This window comes from Rutidosis leptorrhynchoides, chromosome 7 (assembly GCF_046630445.1).
Source record: "Rutidosis leptorrhynchoides isolate AG116_Rl617_1_P2 chromosome 7, CSIRO_AGI_Rlap_v1, whole genome shotgun sequence".
Lineage (NCBI taxonomy): Eukaryota > Viridiplantae > Streptophyta > Magnoliopsida > Asterales > Asteraceae > Rutidosis > Rutidosis leptorrhynchoides.
The window spans coordinates 115,074,233-115,092,361 of NC_092339.1; positions in this window are offsets into that span (position 1 = coordinate 115,074,233).

Below are 18,129 nucleotides of genomic sequence, written 5' to 3' on the forward strand. Positions count from 1 at the left end.
TTTATAACCTTACATTTATATATACATATTTATTTACAAACAATTACTCGTGAATCTTCGAGCATGGTCAAAGGGTATTTGATTTCATGAATATAGATTTCAAAACTTTCGAGACTCAACATTACAGATTTTGCTTATCGTGTCGGACACATATAAAGATTAAAGTTTAAATTTGATCGGAAATTCCCGGGTCATCACAGTTACCACCCAGCTCAGCCACCTTGGCTGGGTCTTCATCACTTGTTACACCCAACCGCACACTTCTGGCTGGGTCTTCAATCACAGAACTCCTTGCTATGTCTTCAGTACCAGCTGACTGATTAGTATCAGCTGCTACAACTACCACAGTACCTTCATCAGCTACCTTAAATAAGGGTTCTTTCCTTAGGGGCTGGTTGTCCCTAGGGGCAGATTTTACCCTTTGTTTATCGATTGGCATGGGTTCAACTGATGGTTCTTGTGTTGATACTGGTTCTTGTGGAGGCAGAGAATGAGTGATTGCTAGGCACTCCCCCTCAGCTGGTTCATCATCATCAAGATTGATGATATCTGCTGGCTGTGATTGTGTAGCTGGCTGATCAGTAGATACAGATCGAGAGGATTGGCTGGTTTCTAGTATAGCATCCAGCCATTTCATGAAAACATCAGCTCTAACTCCTCCTGATTCAGTCGAGTTCAAATAATCTTGCATCTCTTCAGGTGTCATCTTTTTAATTCTACCTGCTCGCTCAGCATACAACTTTGCTTTCTTTTTATCATACTTCACCATGAACTTAGCATGTCTTTTTAATTTAGCCCTCTTATGTTCGTCAATGCTGAGTAGTTCATCATGAATTTCACGCTTCTCAGGAGTGAGGGTTCTTCTATGCTCAATTCTATGTCTTTTATGAGCAGCATAGGCCTCAAATCTAGTGTTAGAAGCATCATTTAGTTCCCGCAGCCTCTTCTGATGCCTCTCCATTTTTCTTTTCATTTTTCATTCAATTGTTTGAGAGACAGTAAAAGATTCGGCTATAGCCAGTTCAGACACATCACTAGGCTTACTGCCAGAACCAATATCATCCATAGATGTGGCAGGCATACTGAGTTGAGATCCACCATCATCCTTAACACCTGCTTTAGTATGAGCGTTGCTGGACTTAGGGCCAGTACCTTGATCAACACCATCACCACCATCACCACCATCATCATCCCTCCTTTGCTGTTTTGGAGCTTTTTCATGCTCATGCTCCCCCTCGAATTGTTTTCTCTTTTTGTGCTTCTTAGCTTTCTTCTCCCCCTTTTTGTCATCAGCAGGGGCAGAAATAGCATCCGGGGAAACATGTGCATCAAGGTCACTATCCGACTCTGGAACATAAAATGCAAAGCTGTTCCAGTCAGCATCAGTAGGAGAGAGATGTGCACCAGGATTCACACCATATTGTCTGAGGCATATGTTTGAAGAACGAACTTCATTCCTTGCAACACCCATGGCCATTTGATTTACGCTGGCTCTTACATAAGCTTGAAGAGCAGCCATGCGTTGCATTACCTCCACCATTTGAACATAAGCAGAGGCAGGAACCATTGTAGCCATCTGCTATTCCTGCGAATCCAACCTCTCTTCTAATACCCTATTTTCTCATTAAGAAAAAGAATTCTGCGATTAGCAGCATCAAGATCAGCTTGAAGATGGGCAATATGACCAGCATATTCATTATGAGAGATGATTCGCCTTTTGAGATCCTCCTCTTCTTCATGGTGTTGGACAATGGCCTCCACCGCTAGACCAGCAAAAGCACATACTTGTTTGAGCTGGACTTCAATAGTGGACGTTGTAACATTCCCAGCTCTGCGAATGGCTTCAGACATACGATAAGTAAGAGTTTTGCAGATGGTTCTCTGGATGTCTGGTGTGATTCTGGCGACAGTGCGATAAACAGCCAGAGTGGAAATGGCAGCCACGTTAGTAGGATCAAAACTACTGATTGAGGGGCGATCAATAGCAGCTATAACAGGAATACCTCCGTGAGGTGGTGGAGGTGGATGGTCAGAATCTGACTCATCACCATGATCACCATCATTTTTACCTTCACCCGAAGGTTTATAACCACTGGTATCCTTTGCATTATCATATTTAACATCATCATCACTGAGATCCACTAGTTTGTCCTTGGAGCCAGTCACATTATCATGAATGACTGGCTCTTCCATACCAGTACCTTTATCAGCATCACCATCAGATGAAGAAGATGATGAGGAAGAAGCTGATGAATCAGAAGGTACTGGCGAATCAGGAATATTTTGCATTATATACTTACCAGCAGCAGGATCTCGGATGAATTTGAGAGGCCTCCATGTACCAGGCCATGGAGAAGCAGCTGGAGCCATACCAAAGTAATGGTAGTATGGCTGCTCATTGACTTGTTGTAAAGTAGCCAGCCTCTCATATACCTCTTCTCGTGCTGGTCGATCAAGCTGAGACAGTAGTTCAGTCAGCTCTTCCTTTGGTAGCTTGCTGGCTGATACTAAAGCACTTTGAGGATCAATAGTCAGCTGATCTACCAGCAAGGCAAACTTGGGAGTGATAGAGGCTCCTCTATATATGAAGTTGGGCACAACTTCATCTGGATCTGGTAACTGGCACACATAGTTAGGCTTTTCACCAGAAACAGAAGCCTGAGTAGTGTCAGTAGTAGTAGCAGTGGAGGTACCAGCATCCATAGTGGTTTCAGTGACATGGGCAGTATAGGCAGTATTAGCTGCAATAAGTTCATCAGTAAGCACCACGTCATCCTTGTCACTACCTGTAGTAATTTCCTCAGTAGCAACAGCTGGAGGAGTTACAGTGGTAGAGCCAGTAACATCGAAATCAAGAAGCTCCTTAACAATATTATCAATAACTTTTTCAAATGAAGGAGGAGGTTCCATTATCATCTCATCAACTACTTCAGAATCAGTAGTTGAAATAGCAATACTGGGAATAGGAGGAGGAATAGCAGTAGCATTAGCATCAGAAACCATCTCCTCATGACCAGTAGGAACAGTTGAACCAGCATCAACTTGATCCCCAGTAACACCAGCAGCAGTAGAGGCAACAGCACTAGTATCAGTACCACTAGTATGCGAATCAGTAGCACCAACACCGGTAGCAGAAATAGAGAGCTCATCAGTAGAAACAATAACATTCTTTTCTTGCTCCCCCTCTGCCTGTTCATCTACCCTGCTAAGAACTGAAACAAAAGAACATTTGATGTTAACAACTGTAGAACCAAATAAATTTGACTCAACAATTGTATCTGTTGTTGGTCTCTGGGGATAGACTAGTGATTTAGTCAGCCCTTTGATTGAGACAGAGTAAGGTGTCTGTAAGTGCAGCTGTGACTCTGCTGACTCATTGGTAACACAATATATATATGAACCAGATTGTGTAAGAGTTCTGGCTGGTAATGATGTAGGAGTGAGACTCTTATCATGATCCAAGTAACATTTACGTTTTGCAGTAGCCTGAGCTGATTCAACACGATGAGGAGCCATCTCAAGTCTGCTTTGGGGGTCAGTTATGTTCTCTGCTGGTTGTACTGTTAGCAGAGGATATTTCTTGAAGTATAATTTTGAAAAATGTGGAAGTGCCTGGTTAGAGGAGTATGGGTTGCTACTCTTCTTAACACTAGTTTTAAAACCAGTCAGCTTGGGAGCCAAGATTGTACCTTTAACTCCACTTTCATTTTTCAAGTCAGCAGTTAAAATAGTTGTAATTAAGTTAGAGATTTCTGCTGTTTGGTGTAGAGACGCACCAGGTTCCATAGCAGCCTTCTTTGTAAAAGCAGCAGTTGAGACTGGGGCAATCTCCCCTGTGGCGTGCGTGGAGCCAGCTTTAGTACGTTTGGATTTGCCTGTTACCAAGAAATACATAAGCAACAGATTCTAATACTAGAAGTGGGTAGTCAGTATATAAGACTAGGGCTGTTCTTTATTATCAGAGAGCAATAGATTCTAATACAACTACTGCTTTACCAGTATATGAGATGGTGTCTGTACTAGTTGAGGTAGCTGGCTTCTTCCTACGAGTTGCTGGCTTGCGCTGAGGTCCCTCCCCCTCAGCTGGTGCAACACCAGATGTAGTCAATTGGGCAACTCCACATTGAGCAGCTTGATACTCATGCATTGCTGGCGTCAAAGAATCATATGGAGCAGTCGGTTTATCTTTCGGCATCCCCCTTGCTTTAAAGGCAGCGCAAATGATTCGTCAGCAATCTGCTGGTAAGCATCACCCAGCTCGTTTTTAAACACAAGGCTCAAGAACCTTGGAAAGGGGATTAAATGTGTTCTTTTGGGTGCAAGCACCATTTCCCGTAACCTTAGGTAGATCTCTGCTGCATAATCAATGTTCCTGTTGAACATCAATCCACTATGCTTGTAATGGAGCATAGCTGTCTTGTGTAGTAAGCTGCATTCCAGCTATGCTGGTTCTTCATTGCTGAGTCACTAAGTATTCTTGAATTGCTAGGTACACATCCTGTGCTAATTGAAGAATACTGTCTACCTTGTGCTGGTAGACTAAGCAGCAAACTAAACACTCGACACAGCAATATTTGTTGTCTATACATAAACAAACTTGTGCGGACTGCACATAACATTTTAGTGCAAAAAATTACAGTTTTGTCATAATTAAATCATTAATTATTTTGGGGACTCAACACCGAACTCAAAAGAGCAATTTTAAAAAGAATTTTTGAGATAAAAATGGAGGATTGGAAATACCGGCCCTTAGAGATCAACCACCTGAAGGTTGTACAATGATCGCCACTGATTGGCCAAAGTTCGTGGAAATGATGATGGATGAACGTTAGCTAAATTTATCAAAAATTAACAAGGCATGCTGCGAAAAGCAGCGTCCAACTCGACAGGGCAGAAAGTCATTTGCCCAAAACCGCTATGATAATGTAAGTGTCTATATCTCTAAATGGGTAAATGTATATCTATATAGTTACATATACATAGTGTTATGTATATATATGTAGATAATATATATGAACTTTTATGTATATACATATATATACACACACACACACACACATATTGCTATATATATACACATTGCTATATATATATATATATATATATGTGTGTGTGTGTGTGTGTATATATATATATATACATATATACACACACACACACACACATACATATATATATATATGTATATATATATATATATATATATATATATATATATATATATATATTTAGACCTGTTGTTGCTGCTGTTAACAACAGATGTTTGATATGAAGTGTTCGATATGAAGTGTGTGCGCTTATGTACGTATATATATGTATATATATATATATATATATATACACACACACACACATACACTCTTGTATGGTAAGTATAACTTCATTTCACTTATATACAGCGGGACAAGATGATCGGGGAGTTAGAGAGCCCCATTGATCAGTATAAAAGGCTGAACTCGTATGAAATTACCAAAGAATTTCGTGAGCAGTGAAATGTCCCGTTCATATTGATTATAAACGTTCCATATTAATTGATTTCGTCGCGAGGTTTTGACCTCTATATGAGACGTTTTTCAAAGACTGCATTCATTTTTAAAACAACCATAACCTTTATTTTATCTATGAAGGTTTAAAAAGCATTACGTAGATTATCAAATAATGATAATCTAAAATATACCGTTTACACACGACCATTACATAATGGTTTACAATAAGAATATATTACATCAAAAATAAGTTTCTTGAATGCAGTTTTTACATAATATCACACAAGCATGGACTCCAAATCTTGTCCTTATTTTAGTATGCAACAGCGAAAGCTCTTAATAATCACCTGAGAATAAACATGCTTAAAACGTCAACAAAAATGTTGGTGAGTTATAGGTTTAACCTATATATTATCAAATCATAATAATAGACCACAAGATTTCATATTTCAATATACATCCCATACATAGAGATAAAAATCATTCATATGGTGAACACCTAGTAACCGACATTAACAAGATGCATATAAGAATATCCCCTATCATTCTGGGAAATCCTTCGGACATGATAAAAACGAATTAGAAGTACTAAAGCATCCGGTACTTCGGATGGGGTTCGTTAGGCCCAATAGATCTATCTTTAGGATTCGTGTCAATTAGTAGATCGGTTTAGTAATTCTTAGGTTACCAAGCAAAAGGGGAATATTCGACTTCGATCATTCACCCATATAATGTAGTTTCATTTACTTGTTTTTATTTCGTAAAACATTTATAAAACTGCATGTATTCTCATCCCAAAATATTAGATTTAAAAAGTGGGACTATAACTCACTTTCACAGATTTTTACTTCGTCGGGAAGTAAGACTTGGCCACTGGTCGATTCACGAACCTATAACAAATATGTACATATATATTAAAGTATGTTCAAAATATATTTACAACACTTTTAATACATTTTGATGTTTTAAGTTTATTAAGTCAGCTGTCCTAGTTAGTAACCTACAACTAGTTGTCCACAATTAGATGTACAGAAAAAATCGATATATATTATCTTGAATCAATCCACGACCCAGTGTATACACGTCTCAGGCTAGATCAAAACTCAAAGTATATATATTTTTGGAATCAACCTCAACCCTGTATAGCTAACTCCAACATTACTGCATATAGAGTGTCTATGGTTGTTCCAAATAATATATATACATGGGTCGATATGATATGTCAAAACATTTGCATACGTGTCTATGGTATCTCAAGATTACATAATATATTGGAATACATGTAATACAATATGATTTAGCTAGGATATGATTTGTATAGAATTGTTACAATATTTCCCGTAGCTACAACAATCAAAAAAATATCCAATCTTGTTTTACCCATAACTTCTTCGTTTTAAATCCGTTTTGAGTGAATCAAATTGCTATGGTTTTCATATTGAACTCTATTTTATGAATCTTAACAGAAAAAGTATAGGTTTATAGTCATAAATATAAGTTACAAGTCATTTTTGTAAGAGGTAGTCATTTCAGTCGAAAGAACGACGTCTTGATGACTATTTTGAAAAACATACTTCCACTTTGATTTTAACCATGATTTTTGGATATAGTTTCATGTTCATAAGAAAAATCATTTTCCCTGAAGAACAACTTTTAAATCAAAGTTTATCATAGTTTTTAATTAACTAACCCAAAACAGACCGCGGTGTTACTACGACGGCGTATGTCCGGTTTTACGGTGTTCATCGTGTTTTCAGGTTTTAAATCATTAAGTTAGCATATCATATAGATATAGAACATGGGTTTAGTTGATTTTTAAAGCCAAGTTAGAAGGATTAACTTTTATTTGCGAACAAGTTTAGAGTTAACTAAACTATGTTCTAGTGATTACAAGTTTAAACCTTCGAATAAGATAGCTTTAAATGTATGAATCGAATGATGTTATGAACATCATTACTACCTAAAGTTTTGTGGATAAACCTACTGGAAATGAGAAAAATGGATCTAGCTTCAAAGGATCCTTGGATAGCTTGAAAGTTCTTGAAGCAGAATCATGACACGAAAACAAGTTCAAGTAAGATCATCACTTGAAATAAGATTGTTATAGTTATACAAATTGAACCAAAGTTTGAATTTGAGTATTACCTTGTATTAGAAAGATATCTTACTGTAAATAAGAAAGATTTCTTGAGATTGGATGATCACTTTACAAGATTGGAAGTAAGCTAGCAAACTTGGAAGTGTTGTTGGTGTGTTCTTGAGTAGTGGTTTTGTATATTGATCTAGGTTACCTAGATTGAACTAGATTGAGCTAGATTATGAAGAACAAGATGAAGAACACTTAGAACACTAAGAGAGTAATTGAGATAGAGTAATTTGATGCAAGTAAGTTGAATGAAAATGTGTTTGTGGTGATGAAAGTTCACGTGAACTTTAGATATAGATAAGGGATTCATTAGTTAGTAATTTAGCTTAATCATTCATGGTAAATGACAAAGGATGATCCTTACATGTTGCTATAATGGATGATGAGTCATTTAAGGCTACTAAGATCAGATGATTGATTGTATATACTAATAGTACATACATCTAAAAGCTGTGTATTGTACGAGTACGAATACGGGTGTATACGAGTGGAATTGTTGATGAAACTGAACGAGGATGTAATTGTAAGCATTTTTGTCAAGTAGAAGTACTTTGATAAGTGTCTTGAAGTCTTTCAAAAGTTTATAAATACATATTAAAACACTACATGTATATACATTTTAACTGAGTCGTTAAGTCATCGTTAGTCGTTACATGTAAATGTTGATTTGAAACCTTTAAGTTAAAGATCATGTTAAATGTTGTTAACCCAATGTTTACTATATCTAATGAGATGTTAAATTATTATATTATCATAATATTATGATATATTAATATATCTTAATATGATACATATACATTAAAATGTCATTACAACGATAATCGTTACATATATGTCTCGTTTCGAAATTCTTAAGTTAGTAGTCTTGTTTTTACATATGTAGTTCATTGTTATTATATATAATGACATGTTTACTTATCATTTATCATGATTAAACATAGTGTATCAATATCTTAATATGATTCATATGTATTTAGTAAGACGTTGTTATAACGATAATCGTTATATATATCGTTTCGAGTTTCTTAATTCAAGAAACTCAATTTTATGTATATAACTCATTGTTAAAATACCTAATGAGATACTTACTTATCATAATATCATGTTAACTATATATATAATCATATATATGTCATCATATAGTTTTTACAAGTTTTAACGTTCGTGAATCACCGGTCAACTTGGGTGGTCAATTGTCTATATAAAACCTATTTCAATTAATCAAGTCTTAACAAGTTTGATTACTTAACATGTTGGAAACACTTAATCATGTAAATATCAATTTCATTTAATATATATATATATATATATACATGGAAAAGTTCGGGTCACTACAAGTAGAGTCATTCCGATAATCATGTAAGTAATAATTGCTACTTGAACTATTAAATTACACATAAAAATTAAATTTTAAAAACAGTATGTACATATATGTACATATATATACATAACTCTTGCTTTTCAAAAAAACAAATAATAAAAATAAAATAAAATAATATATATATATATATATATATATATATATATATACATAACAGTTCAGTATGTATATGTACATATATATACATAATAGTAAGTATATATACGTACATATATATATATATATATATATATATATATATATATATATATATATATATATATATATATATATATATATATATATACACACACACACACATAACAGTATATAGTACATATATACATAACAGTATGTATGTGACGCCCCGTACTAAATCATCATGTACGGAACATCAACAACAGGATCATTACAAGGTCAAACACTATATGCGTCTTCAAAACAAGTTTGCATTCATGATAAAAGCTGACATCATAACCAACGCCAAATGTTTTACAACCAAAAGTATACTTCTATGACTAGAAGTAAAGATAATAGTACGTGACCCTTTGGTCGTTACAAATCATAGTTCAAAAGAATTAAAGTTATGAATGCAAAATAAACAGTTCATGCGGTGATAACTCTACAGCAGCGGGTGTCTACAGCAAGACTAGTACACAGCGGAAGCAACCTTAAGCACCTGAGAAAAACATGCTTAAAAATGTCAACACAAATGTTGGTGAGCTATAGTTTAAGTGAAAGGACCCGTCCTAATCCACCTGGACGAAGTCATCAACATTTAGTCCCATTGCGATGATCAGCTCCAAGTAATGTCCTTATATTGAGCAAATGCACAGCGGAAGACTTAATTCGTACCTGAGAATAAACATGCTTTAAAGTGTCAACCAAAAGGTTGGTGAGTTCATAGGTTTATCATAACAATTATTTCAATATGTTAATAGACCACAAGATTTCATAATCATAAACATAATACACTCGCAAGTGTATGTAAAGCATTCTAAGTGGTTGAGCACTTGGTAACCATACTTAACATTTAATCAACGTCGCATATTCCCTTTATTATGAAATCTCACTACACCGTACCAAGTGTAGTCACTAAAACGAAGTACTGTGCAATCGTTGAATACTGGTCGTCCAGTCCGGTTGAGGTTGTCAGGCCCGATAGATCTATCAACAGGATTCGCGTTTACAATAGCCATGTAAATAGTAGTTACCAAGCTACAGGGAAATATGCCAGTGGTACAACTCAACGTAGAATATATTTTTAAGTACTTGTGTCTATTTTGTAAACATTTATAAAAGCAGCGCATGTATTCTCAGCCCAAAAATATATATTGCAAAAGCAATTAAAAAGGGAGCAAATGAAACTCACTTTTGCCTTGAAGGTATTTAATTCGACTTGGTCTCCGATAGATATCACGAACCTAACCATATATATAATATATCAACATATTTTATTTTTAAGTAATCGTTACATATATATATATATATATATATATATATATATATATATATATATATATATATATATATATATATATATATATATATATATATATATATATATATATATATATACTTTTAATATTTTTAATATTTTCTTAGTCCGTAGTTAGCAGTCCGATGTTAGTGGTCCACAATTAGTTGCTTAAATAAAATAAATAAAGACCCCATCGTATTCGTATTGATCAGAATTAATCTCGACCCATGGTACCATGTTGTCAAATGACGTGTTGCGTACATAAAGTACCTTGTTGTCAAATGACGTGTTGCGTACAATCATGAGGTCTTATGATTAATCTTCTCTTGTTGTTTACGGGTGGTCCTGAAATATATAAAATCAAATCATAAGTAATTATATATAAAATATCATATGAATTACAAAAGATATGATTAATTTACTTTTTCTCCAAATATTTTCGTAGCTAAACTAGCTTCGGATACCCAATCTTGTTTTAGTCGTAGTTTCTTCATTACAACTCGTTTTTGTTGGTTCAACTTGCCACTTCCTTGGATCGAGTCAAATTTTAAGAATATGAACTGAAAATACCTTAGTTTGTATTTGAAATCATAGGTTATAGGTCAAACTTTGGTGAAACTTATGAAAGTGATCATTTTCCATCATAAAAACAACATTTAATGATCATTTTTCTAAAAATACTTACACTTTGAGTTAAACCATGAAATTTTTATGTGTTAATATATTCATAAGAAATATCATTTTTCCAGAACATGAACTTCCAATTCAAAGTTCAAGATGGTTTTTAATTATCCAACCCAAAACAGCCCCCGGTTGCACTCTGAGACGTAGATTCAGTTTTTAAGATGTTCTTTGTAAAACCAAGTTATATCTTGTTAGGTTAGCATATCATTATGATATATTACAGGTCTTGAAGTGTTTTAAAAGTCAAGTTAGAAGGATCTATTTAGTTTGCGAACAAGTTTGAAATCATTCAAACTATGTTCTTGTTGTTAAAATTTTATACCACAAAATAAGATAGCTATATAAATATGAATTGAATAAGATTATGAACAAGGTTACTACCTCAAGTTACTTGGACAAAGTTACTGCAAAAGATAAGAAATAAACTTGGAATCAAAGAGTGGTGGAGTTAGATCAAAAGGTTGGAAGTAAACTTCTTCAAATGGGTGGTTATTTTGATATGTTCTTGAAAGAGTTTTCTTATGGTGTTTTAGGCTTGTAATTAAAGCTAAATGATGTGGAAAATGCTTAGAGATGATCAAGTATGAAGTTAAGAGTATTTTGAGAGAGAAATGAGGGTGTAGGTATGAGAAAATGGAGTGAAGAAATGGTGTTCATTCATAAAAACGTTTTTAGTTTATAAAGAAAGAAAAGGATTCCTAATTTTGTTTTCTTACTAATAATTCATAATACTTGACAAATTCTAGTTACCTCATATCTACGGCAGTAATAATGTTGATTAGGATGTTGATTTGATGTGTATATACCAATAGTAAATACATATAGAAGTTGGGTATGATACGGGTACATATACCCTAGATATACGTATAGAAATCTTGAGGAAACAGAATGAGAATTCAAATATAGCTATCTTTTGTGAATATACTTATATTGTTTTATATATTTAAGTCCTTAAAAAGTGATTAAATACATTATATATACGATACATGTATAAGCATTATAGGTTATAAGTATATATATCAAAGAATGTTACGTATAGTTATCGTTTTGAAAACTTAAGTTAGTAGTTTCAAAATATACTTATAACTCATTGTCATTAGTACACAATGAGATGTTAAACCATCCTTAGATCATGTTAAATATATATAAATACATATATATACACAAACGTATAATTATCGTATGTTGTATCATTCGTGATATCATCGGTTAAATTGAACGGTCAAACGTTGTGTAAAACTCTTTTCAAAAACATAAGTCTCAACAATTTGGATTTCTTATCATGTTGATAAGGTTTAATTTATGTAAATATTAATCTCATAAGTATAAAACGATTGGAAAAATCCGGATCGTTACAGTACCTACCCGTTAAATAAATTTCGTCCCGAAATTTGAATGGGATGGTCATGGCTGACAATAAGTATGTTTTTATGACGTATACGAGTTGGAAATTAGAGTTTTATTATCATCAAGTAATATTGATAAAGCAATTTGATTTTTGTGAAGAGTACGAGTGAGGCTATCACCAAAGGGTGAAATGAGTAGGTATAGATTCGTCATATCTTTTGACGTAGATAGGATTGATTTCCAAGTTCAAGAGATTTGGAGTAAAATCTTCATAATGAGATTTGATTCTTCGATAATCAAGGAAATTATAATCCGCTTTAAATGCGATCATCTATTTTGATTGCTCTGTCGGATCTTTTACTATAAATCCACCTCCCTTCATTTCCTTACAACTCATACCTTCTATTCTTCCTCCCTCAATTCATACTTTAAAACATTTATCAGTATGCTTCATCCAGTACTGATCCTGGATATACTCTTAACTTTCATCTCTGTCATTCTTCTTTTTCATCTACCTCCGGAGGATTTTATTTATTTCTACTATTACCTTGGGGTTATAGTATTGTTAATTCTCCCGTGCCTTTACGTTGCAATACGTATTGATATACACAGTTTGTAATTTATTTGTTGTTGTCGAGCTTTATATTTTCTTTTATATTCAACAGTTCCATACTTCTGTTTCCTCTTCCCGACTTCGAGTCAAGCGAATAATGGTCCGGAATTCGTAGGTATGGATTTAGAAATAAACATAGTTAATGTTCTAAGAAGGAAATAGTAATTGCACGATCTTGATTTGGTAAGTTACCAGAATGTCCGAAAAGATAGAATTATCAAGGAGATATGTTCTTAATATGTTTGGAGATTGGGTAGAATGTAAGAGTTGTGTAACATGGCACATGATGACGTTATGATCTGTGAATCATTATGTTCCATTTAGAAACTCAGCATGACTTACTGTAATATAATGACGTTGATCAAGTGTCATTATATTATACTAATCCATGCTTCAGTTCCCAACACTACTTCAAAACATTCATATTTTAAACTCGAATGTTTCAGAATTTAGAAACTAACACAGTTTCTTTTATGTTGTAACGCAAATATTGTGAAGAGATAAATGATTTTTGATGAGGATAGTTGGGAATATATCTTCAGGAATATCGGAGATATTTATAATGAAAAATACGATGATATGTTAGAATATCTAAGATCAGGGAATGACGCGGAAAATCTGTTTGTGAAGGTTTAGAATAAGGAGTAAGGTTTACTAACGGTTTCAGCAGACACTGAATCATTTGAATCCTTTGAAGGTAGATTTCGTCATTGTGATTTGTCCACGACCTCCTTTATACTTTGCTCAATCCGTTTTCCAGTACCAAATTTTTCGTTCGAGCTTTTCCAATCTATTATTCTTTATTGTCAAACTTCTGACCGTAATTGTTGTCTACTGTCTTTACCACTTTATCAGTCTTTTCCAAAACTTAATAGCACTAATTCGTAGACTGGAGCATTTTTCAGAAACTTCACATTTGAAATATGTAATTCTTGGGGATAGGCGTTGTATATATATATATATATATATATATATATATATATATATATATATATATATATATATATATATATATATATATAACTGCCGAAATAGAAATGCTGCGAGATTTTAAAATACCAATTGTTGATTCCGCCAAAGGGGTAACGAGTTGCTGGTACATCTGCTGATAATATCGTGGAATATAAAAGGTTCCCTGGTAACAAAAGGGTAATCGTATGTATTACAGGTTATAATAAGGCTACTTCGAATGGAAAGTCGAGGTTGACTTGCTGAAACTGTGACAAAATTTGCTATTTTGAAAAGGAATCGCAAAGTTATTTTTGCTAATAAATGCTAAAAGATTTAACGCAGATACGTGTTAAATTATGTCCTTGGTTTCGAGAGCTTTTCAGGTGCAAGACTGCGGGTAATGTGTGGTTGGATCATCATCTGATTGTCCATTATTTGAAGTGTCTTCAGGAATTTCGAAGGGTTTGATTATAGATTGTAATCGTTAATATACATATGATGTTTTAGGACTTTGAATGATACGAATATTTTTCTGGGTTCCAAGAATCGAATGATGTTCTAGCATAGTTTTGAAGTCAAAGTATAGTTTTGAAAGATGTAAGAGTCCTAAGAGTGATGTCTTCTGTTAAATCTTGACTTGGATTTCGTTTTGTTGTAATCAAATTTGGATGAGAATGGTTGTTTTGATTTCTATGAAAGAACGTATATTATTGTGAAGGTAGTGAGTATAGTTGATGATTGTTGAATCAGAGTCGAAGAATATAATCATATTAATTGTGAATTTATATATCTCTCGGGTATTACCTACCCGTTAAAAAAAATTTCACAAGTAATCTTTTGTACCAGAGAATTTTATTACAATCTTTATGAAAATATATGTACATATATATCTTCTTCAGATGTAATCATGAATTTAATAAGTCAATATAATATTAGACTCATTTGATTTTCGGTTTGAGCTAGAATAAGTAATCTCTAAAACGATTAGGAACCACATATTCTTCACAGAATATTAATGAAGTTATGGATCAATACTTCATTATTTATTCTTATATATATTTCCTTAGTGAATCATGCTGATACTCATTGAACTCTTGCTAACTTCGCAAGATATGAATGTTGTTTCCCAGTAAGCTTCGAGTACATTGAAGATGAAAGTGTAAAATCAAACATATTATTGAATAATACACTTGGTTTATTATAAAACGAAATTCATTGAATTGAAACAGGGATTGTAGTTAACGATGATTAAGTTGCTGACGAAGGACGTACATCATTGCATATTTGTAATATGAATTTAAACGAGTAGTATCTACCCTTTTTCAATTCATACTTAATAGCTTAGTAGGAAAAGATTTATTTTGGTTTCCGAATTCATATATATAAAATATTTATATAAATTCTTCAGAAGAATGAGTTAATACTTCATAACTCGTTGATGCAATATACGCGTTATTGATGATGTCCACGGTGATTCTTGAACTGGTGGAGATTGTGATGTTAAAGTTGCTGACGATTCTAACGATGTTGACAGCACTGACTGTGTTGGTGAGGCTAAGGGTACTGTTGATGCTGTTGGTAAAACAAGTCTAGCTTGTACCTTACGCATCATTCTTGTCAGGGTTTCTACTCTTCCTTTTATCATTTCTGTCCACTCATCTAATTTATGGTTAAGGCAGAAATAGGTAATCTCTATGTCTTTAGAGATTACATAATCACCATAGAATGTTTCTCCGATGAAGTTATGAATCAATACTTCATCGTTTGTTGTTGTTGGTACTTCTTGGTATCTATGGTGCGTATGATGTTGATGTTTGTGGGACAGATTATGATGTCGAGACGTGTGATGCGGATGTTGTTTGTTAGTGGTGATGATGGTATTGTTGATGTTATTGATGGTGGTGCTGATTATGCTGCTGGTGCTGCTGCTGGTGTTTGCAACCTTCGCACCATGTTCTCCAAAGCCGTCACGCGAGCGCGAAGTTCGTTAACTTCTGCTAGTACACCGGGATGATTGGCGGTTGGAGTTAGCGAATGAACAAGATTTGTAATATGGGATAGTATATAATCGTGACGAGATACTCTAGAAATGAGAGAGAAAATGGTGTTTCGAATAGGTTCGCCGGTAAGTGCTTCAGGTTCATCGCCAAGAGGGCAATTTGGTGGATGGAATGGATCACCTTCTTCTTGTCTCCAGTGATTTAGTATATTACGAACCCATCCCCAATTCATCCAGAATAGATGATGGGAAATTGGTTGATCTATTCCGGTGACGCTGCTTTCGGAGCCCGAATGGAAATCCATATCGGCATAACTGTCGGAATCTGAAGAATTCGAACTAGATGCGGAATCCATCTTGTATAATGGGGAAAATAAATTTTTGGTATGGAATAGATTATAGGATTTAGATTTGGTACTCTTCAATACATAATTTACATATGTATATATAATACCAAAATCCCGTAAATTACGGAGAATCTTTGAAAAGATATCAGTCAAAGTTCGCAATAACAGATATGCTAAGATAAGAATTTGTCTATACACTATCAATGCAGTAAATGCAGTAAAACGTGTCTAGACTTATGAATGATAAGTAGGTAATTTCCTAAGGATGATAAGCAGATGATTTTTGACTAGAAATGATAAGCAAAACTTTTGACATGTAGACACGGTCGAAGTCCAGACTCATTAATGCATCCTAACAACTACTAGTTAGACACACTAATGCAAGACCTGGTTCGCTACGACCACCGCTCTGATACCAACTGAAAGGAATCATCCTAATCCACCTGGACGAAGTCATCAACATTTGGTCCCATTGCGATGATCGGCTCCAAGTAATGTCCTTATATTGAGCAAATGCACAGCGGAAGACTTAATTCGTACCTGAGAATAAACATGCTTTAAAGTATCAACCAAAAGGTTGGTGAGTTCATAGGTTTATCATAACAATCATTTCAATATGTTAATAGACCACAAGATTTCATAATCATAAACATAATACACTCGCAAGTGTATGTAAAGCATTCTAAGTGGTTGAGCACTTGGTAACCATACTTAACATTTAATCAACGTCGCATATTCTCTTTATTATGAAATCTCACTACACCGTACCAAGTGTAGTCACCAAAATGAAGTACTGTGCAACCGTTGAATACTGGTCGTCCAGTCCGGTTGGGGTTGTCAGGCCCGATAGATCTATCAACAGGATTTGCGTTTACAATACCCATGTAAATAGTAGTTACCAAGCTACAGGGAAATATGCCAGTGGTACAACTCAACGTAGAATATATTTTTAAGTACTTGTGTCTATTTTGTAAACATTTATAAAAGCAGCGCATGTATTCTCAGCCCAAAAATATATATTGCAAAAGCAATTAAAAAGGGAGCAAATGAAACTCACTTTTGCCTTGAAGGTATTTAATTCGACTTGGTCTCCGATAGATATCACGAACCTAACTATATATATAATATATCAACATATTTTCTTTTTAAGTAATCGTTATATATATATATATATATATATATATATATATATATATATATATATATATATATATATATATATATATATACTTTTAATACTTTTAATATTTTCTTAGTCCGTAGTTAGCAGTCCGATGTTAGTGGTCCACAATTAGTTGCTTAAATAAAATAAATAAAGACCCCATCATATTCGTATTGATCAGAATTAATCTCGACCCATGGTACCATGTTGTCAAATGACGTGTTGCGTACATAAAGTACCGTGTTGTCAAATGACGTGTTGCGTACAATCATGAGGTCTTATGATTAATCTTCTCGTGTTGTTTACGGGTGGTCCTGAAATATATAAAATCAAATCATAAGTAATTATATATAAAATATCATATGAATTAGAAAAGATATGATTAATTTACTTTTTCTCCAAATATTTTCGTAGCTAAACTAGCTTCGGATACCCAATCTTGTTTTAGTCGTAGTTTCTTCATTACAACTCCGTTTTTGTTGGTTCAACTTGCCACTTCCTTGGATCGAGTCAAATTTTAAGAATATGAACTGAAAATACCTTAGTTTCTTTTC